General features: G+C 35.1%; 1 long non-coding RNA gene across 1 annotated transcript; it reads right to left on the minus strand.

Annotated features, from left to right (window-relative positions):
- Window positions 1-1173: 1173 nt before the first annotated feature.
- On the minus strand, window positions 1174-6366 carry LOC106147536. The gene is made up of 3 exons (XR_001232461.1): window positions 6293-6366; window positions 2672-2735; window positions 1174-1341 (listed from the first exon to the last, which is right to left on the minus strand). It is a non-coding gene; the product is annotated as an uncharacterized LOC106147536 (long non-coding RNA).
- Window positions 6367-6577: the final 211 nt, after the last annotated feature.

A 6577-nucleotide genomic window follows, 5' to 3' on the forward strand; every position in this document is an offset into this window, starting at 1 on the left:
TTTGCTATGCCCTTGTTGTCTCATCCTTCCTGAAAATTCTAAGTCTAATGTTAGCATGAACTACAAAGCTTTAAGTGCTTGTATTATCACTTTCTCTAGTATATAAGCTAAAATCATCCCGTGTAGGCATTCATACCTACATATTTAATATCTTTTCTATCGGTCCAAAGTGATATTTTCTTTTCAATGTGGATGAATTATACTGTTCCTTCAATTAACCCTTAACTCATAAGCAAGAATATTGCCAACTTCATCATAAACACAAAATACAAAAATCTTATTGTAACAAGAGAAGAAGTAAAATGTAACAAAGCATCATAGAAAATTGTAAATAATAGTTCAATATGAAAACCAAAGAGAAATACACTGAGTAGTATTAAGTGAAAGCTGTGAAAATTGTGAAAGTTTAAAGGTATTGATAACATGACTTGGAAGACACAAAATGCCCACTTGAAAATGGGGATTAAAAGGCACAACAGTAAATGAAATGAGCTATGTGAATAGTGTATATCGTAGACACTAGGCCTCGTTATGTACGAAAGAACATCGTTATTCTGTACCGTAATCTCCTGTCTGCTACATAGGAGAATCCACACAATGTTCCAAGTACCTGTGGAATTGGTGAATTCTGTCCCCTTGTGAGCTAACCTATTACTTCCAATTATAAACTTCATTCTGAAAATATTTGAACAGAGAATTCAAGCATAGGGAGTATCTAAATGCTATTAATTTGACATTTTTTCCTCTGAGGTGACTTCATTTTAGTTAAATCTAGTCAGTCCACCCAGCTCAATGCAAAGCCTTTCTTGTTTTTACATATCTGCTGTGCACTCCAAGAAGAACGCCCGTGGACTGGCCCCTTTGTACAAGACCAAGAAAACGGAGCCCTTCCTCATCCCTCCTTAATAGCCATATGTCAGGATATTAAAAGTTCAGAAACTGCATGTGCCACTGGATTTTTTAAAAAGTCATTAATTCTTTCACAATCTGACATTCATGAAACATTCCTTCGTTTCTTGTGCTAAGATTATTACCCTATACTTTATAAATAAATTAACATATATTATTAGATATTTGGTTGCTGACTTCCTCATGTTTAGATTGTAGTACAGGCCAATCATTGTTTGGATTTCTCGGTTGGGGTAGGTAGGAAAAGGGAAATGCTTACAAATTCCCGGAATAAGGTTGCAGCATGGAAATGCATGGCCAGAGCCGAATGGGTTGCAGAAATATACAGATCATGAAGGTTTACTTGGCATCTCAAATCATCATCACAGATCCGATGAGAGGCCACATTTGGGCACAGGACCAGACTTGACATGACCAGCAGGAGGAGGGACCCTGTTTGAAAGAAAGCACAAGCATCTGGGATAATCTATTTGATGAGGTCATCACAAGCCATCCTGCCCAGGCAAGCCTTGTCTATGTCCACTGTCTCCAAGGAACAATTTGGTGCTGTAAGAGCTCAGATAGGAAAGAACCAACACCTTCTACTGTGACCCTGTGGGTGAGCTTCGTATTCACAGACTGAGTGGTGGGTGACTCCTGTGTTTTCATATTGCTCCCACAAGTGCCTCTGTACTATGCAAATATTTGAAAATTATATTAAATCTGATACAAGACTTTTAAACTCTGAACCTAGCGTAGTTTAATATCCTGGGAAATTCTACCGTTGATCACCAGGAAGATTCTCAACGTGATTGTAAGTTTTTATTGTATTCATAGCTATAAGCATCTTAAACAGTTAAATGGGAACAGTACATTTGATCTGTGTTCCGTCTTCATGCTTGGAAGAACAAGCACAGAATTGCTCGGTTGCTGGTATTGTGCATGAAGAGCATCCTACCATAAAAGTGACGCCATGGCCGGATCTGAGAATTCCTCACAAGAACACTGTGCAGTTCATGCACGCTTTGCTGATCACGTGAGATAGTTTTCCAAATTTAAACTTTAGGGTAAGCCAGGCAGATTGACTGAGGATTTGTAATAATTGTCAGATGTATTGAAACAAAAGTTTAGAAAAATTCAATGATTTTCCCTGAGTCCTACCGATACTGGGTAGAGGAGGCAGCACACCTGCTTGTAGCTCACTTTTCATTTTAAAATAATTGGCTTGAGTAATATTAAGAAAGAAGCATGAAATTCACTGTGACCATTATTCCGGCAGTATGACTTCAGAATTGAAAGTTTTATTAGGTTCAGTCAAGTTTGGGCAAAACAAAGAGTAGACTAAGGAACAATAAAATGTTCTTTTTGATTTTTTGGAATTCTGACAAATAGCACACATTGGCTCTTGGTCTGGAATAGCTCAAACAGAGCACTGTGGTGTTTTGTGCAAGATATTTCTTATGCTGAGATGTGTTCTGTGTTTTGGACTGTGCATACCGGGACACAGGTCTCTATGCAAAAAAAATGATAGCACCCTACCTGTGCCTCCATGACCTCCAACAATACACTGCAAAAGTTATTCCACTTTTGGCAAATGTCTAAATGCACCTTTAGAGGATCACTGAATCACTCTATTAACTTTGAGCAGTTCCTTTACACATAAATAGTGATACTACTTCTAAACCTATAAATCAAAAACCTCTGGGTATTAACTAATATTTTATTCTAGCAAACCACACAAGAGAGTTCATGAAGCCACACTGCCCTGCCTCACTGCACATACCTTTGCCCTTGAGGTCCATGGTGGAGAGCAGGACAGGAAGCACACCTCACCAGGAAAGGACGGTCTGTGTCAAGTGCAAGATTAGAAGTCAGTTTCCACAGTTTGAAATTGTCGTGAATACTTTTAATCAGACATTCTCCTTCCCTTCATTTCCCTCTATTTACATCAGCAAGATTACGCCCTCAACTTCATACAGAAAACTTTACTTTGCATCTCACTTATATTCAAGTAGATATACTGGCCACACACGATGGATCTTGATGAATTAGCCCAAGATGAATTGAGACAGATGATGAAGGTGAGCTTCAGAGTTCTGAGTGAGTTGGCGGATCTGCAAAAATTTAAAGTTCTCATCTTTAAGTTTGACTGTAGTTTCTGTGCAGTTTCTAAAGAATATATAGTGTTCTTCCTAGGAAATAGACTTTTGATTATCAATTATAAATTTTGTGCTTCAAGAATTGTAGATAAATTATGTTTCAAAACCATGAAACATAAAATATAGAATATAAAGGTATCTGAAGTACGGTGTTTCAATTTTGCATTTTTCTTGCATCTATACCTTCTACCTTCTCTTCTTCAATATGAAATATCTGTGTGATACCTTGTCTAGTAATATTTCATAATTATATTTGCATCTGTTTCTTGCTTTTGCCTTTAATATATAGATAAAATTTTTATTATTTTTCTTAGAATTCAGACTAAGAAAAAGAGATGAAGAAGCTACATACAGACATGAATAATTAACTGCTCAATAGTGAATTTATATCTGGAAATTTTGTTCTTTCAAGAGGAAGAGGCACGTATGTGTAGGAATCAGAAAAATAAATCATTTTACACATGTTCAGGTACAATCATATCTAAGGTTTACATATATTGCCTTTGACCTTAGTGAGTTTGATTTGGTGCTATCACTATACTACATTTTTAATGCCAGCACACACACATAAAAACACATATTACAAATCGCTAGTAAGGAATGTAGTGAACCATATCTTAACCAGTAATTAGTACCATTCACGGGTACACGAATATAACCTGGAATTGGCCTATTCTCAATCTGCCTCCTCGCGTTTAAGTCTCTATGAAAATATGACAAAATTCATCTTCTTGGGCTCAAAAGATTCGTATATCATTTAGAATTTGTGAGTATATATATTTTATTAAATGATAAACTTACTAAGATATTAAGCAAACTGACATTTCTGAACAAAAGCCTTCTATTTGCCTGAGTTTAAGGATTTAATGGCTCTGAAAATATAAACCTTGGTCAGAATTCAAAACACCTTTATAGATAACGGCTTTTTATTCTAGACAATGAAACTTTGAATTATTAAGAATGCAAACCTGAGTGGAGAGTATTTAAAGTTGTCTGACATTCCCCTCTTCTCCAAAATTTGTAAGAGTAAGAAAAGCCTCCATAAGAACAGACACAAGTACTCTGAAAGTGTAAAGGTGCTGAACCTTTTTTAGCAAGGCAGGATAGGAGTGATCTAGGAAACCTGAGTTGGGTGTGTGCACTGGAGGACAATTGAGTGACTGATTGATCTGCACAGAGGTGAGCTCCTCAGTGAAATTTACTCTGTGCTTCCTTGTTCTCTGCCCTCCATGCCTCCTAGGAGTGGAATATGCAACATATTAACAGAGGAAATGCGCATCTTATGCAGTCACAGCTGTCACATGCTCTCTACTCCATAGGCCTCCACTTTCACCTTACCAGCTGGATGTGCTTCTACTCTGTATCAAATAATATCCTTAAATTACAATAATGAAGAAATTCACTACTACTGACCTTTTCTGCTTTTCTTTTAAAATTCCATTTGTTTACCATCTTTCATCTAAGAACTTGTGAATAAATTGAGAGTTGATAACTGATTTCTTTCAAGTTGCTGGTGAACTGGAGCAATGATTTTAGAGTTCTTCTGCCATTCTTAGTATATCTTAAAGATAATAAGCAAATTTTCCTCTTCATTAAAGGACCCGAATTGTTAACACTAAGTGACACTAAATTGACATTTAGTCCTAGTTGGGAAAAATACATTTGCAATATATAGTTTGTTATTTAACAATATCTTTGGAGATGTTTTCATTTTTCTGTTTAGTTTATGACACTCTGCATATATAAATAGAATCAAATAAAGTGAAATGTATCTGCTGCAAAATACACTGGGAGAATTAAAGCATAAAAGAAATAAATGTTTTTCCATATTCAAAGTAATTGTCAAAGTATATTTTAAATTCTTTGGGTAACAAATTATCACTAATGATATGAAACATGCAAATATTTATATTGTTTATAGATTTAAAAATTTCAAATATTTGATACTGAAGAACTTGCTTAGAAAGTATAATTTATGTTGTTTTCAATATAATTAGTTGGAAAATATAAAGCAATGATAGATTCTTGAGTGACATTGTACTCATGATAAGTAGAATGTAAAGGTGACTTCACACTCTATTACCTTATGTTAGTTTAATTCACATTAAGTCATAATTTCATCCCAAGTGCTCACATTCAGTGCTTGACTTTGGGAGGAGTGTGGAGACCAGCAGTTTCTGCAAGCGCACAGGAGGTGCTGGAGCAGTGTGGAGGATTCAGAGTCCTCAGGACGTCAGCGTGCCATTCTGGACTCATCTCCTCTCAGAAGAGGGTTGCCATCTCAACAGTTCATAAAGCCCTACTTGGGTGGACACACTGCTAACCATGGCTTCCTTCATTTCTAAGTTTTTACATTTGCTGAATGAATTCTGCTTAAAAATAAGTCATATTCTTCAGAAGTATTACTGCCTCAGATTTAAGTCGGCATATTTTTCACCGTGCAATACATTTCTCTGCTTAAATTTCTCTAATGTAATTTTACAATTCCATAGCAACCTTGGATTACTTCGACTTACTCATTAATGGTAATGCTTTTTATTGTGAAATCTGCACATTTGTAGGTAGATATTATGTGCAATGATAAAAGGTTAGCAAAGTCATTTTAACTTATGGTTGACAAGAAGAAGTAAAAGGACATGTAAATAAGAGTGAATTCTTATTGACATGATCTGTTTTCTAAACCATTTAAAATACAGATTCATGGGGCTGGGGATTTAGCTCAGCAGCAAAGCGCCTGCCTGGCAAGCGCAAGGTCATGATTTCGGCTCCTGGTACAAGAGAAAAACCAAAAAATAAATAAATAAATAAATAAAATAAAATAAAATACAGATTCATGATTCTTGGCTCATTATAGCAAATTACAGTTTGATAAAAATGAGGAAGATTTCAAAAGATAGGCAGTTCACATAATTTTCACTCATTTTCATTTTAATGAATTTAACAGAATTCAAGCCTGTTGAAGAAGACTGTAACACACACAAATGTGACCAAGTTTGGAAGTAAGTAACTATGATCATGGTAATTTTTCATGATTTATGTCTGGAAATCAATCAACATATCCTATTATATAATTATTATTAAACTGTACAAATTATTTTAAAATTTTATTGGTTAGTGTTATCTAGAAAAGTAAAATGAATAGAACAGATATTCATCAAACATACATACATACACACACACACACATGGAGATATATATTAGTTCCCTGGATATATTTCCACAAGGGGATAATTTCATCAGCTTACAAGTTCAGAACAAGGAGAGTCCAGAGATGTAGTCTAAGTGATGAATCTCCAGATAATCCAGGGACTGTTCCCCACAGTTCATATATTAAGTCTTATGTCTTTAGGTATTGTTGTGTGAAAGTAAGTTTTATAGTGTTTAAATTTAAAATATCCTTAATTTTTCAAAAAAATACAGCTCATCCTTAAGTAGTAATGTATACTTGTACAAAAGTAATTTTACAGAGAAATATATTCAAATATTTGTATTATCCATTTCTACCTCCACGTGGTGTGCTAACTGTCGGT

The sequence above is a fragment of the Chinchilla lanigera genome, unplaced genomic scaffold (genome assembly GCF_000276665.1).
Source record: "Chinchilla lanigera isolate Chin_1 unplaced genomic scaffold, ChiLan1.0 scaffold00175, whole genome shotgun sequence".
NCBI lineage: Eukaryota > Metazoa > Chordata > Mammalia > Rodentia > Chinchillidae > Chinchilla > Chinchilla lanigera.